A 1,387-nucleotide genomic window follows, 5' to 3' on the forward strand; every position below is an offset into this window, starting at 1 on the left:
TATGTTCTGAATACAGAAGAAGAAAACATTAATAAATAAGGGCTTCTTGAATGCATTGTCTTGTGCTAACACGCAAGACTTTACTTTACACACATGTAAACACACATGCTTGTCACACTTTTTACTCTATTAAATAAACAGAAACTTTGTTGACTAAAAAAAAAAATATTTAACATGTACTGTACACAATTATTGCCCAGAAAAAAGATGCAAAAAAGTTCAATGAACATACACTGATCAATAGCAGGGTGTGCTATCAAATGGGGTAATTTGCCACAGCATAACCTGATATTAAATAGCATATTACAGGCTTCTCAACAAAATGTAAACAGTTATACATAAAAGGCACCATACAGAAAATAACATTGTAATAATAATTTGTATAAACATTAATATTTGAATGTTCATGAACAGTCATGCATTGACCTGCACTTTGCTAATTACATATTATTATGTAAGTCTTTATAAAGTGGGTTTACATTTATACTTCACATTACACTGTTAATGTTACTGTGTCTCTACCTGAGTGGTTCTAATGACCTAAACATACTTGTGTATAAAATTAAGTGTCAAGCTTCTGTATGTAGGAAAAGTTGTCATAGTAATAGGGATGCACCGATATGAAAATTTTGGCCGATACCGATAACCGATATGTTGGCCGATAAATCTATATCCAAATTTTTATATACTTTTTGAGAGCCTGATTACAAAAAAGGTCTCATCATTAAAAACCACATCCCGAACACTTCAACATAAGCAGCCTAGTTTGAACGGTGTATGTTTTAAAAATAATTTTACTCTCCCATTACCAAATTTAGTCATAAAAAACTGGGTGAAGTTAGCGAAGCCCTCCTGTGCGCCGCTGCCCGACTCCTGAAGTCTCTCTCCAGTGAAGTTGTATCAATGAGAAGAGGCGTGTTTTCCTAATCACTCCTCCCTCAGCTCAAATATCCAAGTATCTGAAACGACACCAAAGGGAGGAGGCGAGGTGATAGCTGTCGTTTTTCACCTGTGTACTGTGGCTGTATTAAAACCTAATGAGTTATCTTACCTTTCTGGTCAACGTTGGCAACCACACATTTGCAGCCAGGGGCTATTCAAGATCATGGTTGGCGCTCCCATTCTATCCCCTAATACAGGGGTAAGTTCAGAGGCCAAGCGGGCCGCATTTTAACCACATAAAATGCAAAGGGCCACAAAGTACAATTTGGATCATCAATATTTGCAGATTTACTCATTTAGAAATGCAGTTTATTACTTATCTAAGTCTTGCTTGTCCTTGTCCTATTTAAAATAAAACTGAACATTATATATATATAGGGTGCATTTGTGAAAAACAGAGGGAGGGATGCTTTTGAAAACTTTTTATAGATGTATAAAACTCCAT

This window comes from Sinocyclocheilus grahami, unplaced genomic scaffold, assembly GCF_001515645.1.
Source record: "Sinocyclocheilus grahami isolate Dianchi unplaced genomic scaffold, SAMN03320097.WGS_v1.1 scaffold39.1, whole genome shotgun sequence".
NCBI classification, from domain to species: Eukaryota; Metazoa; Chordata; class Actinopteri; order Cypriniformes; family Cyprinidae; genus Sinocyclocheilus; species Sinocyclocheilus grahami.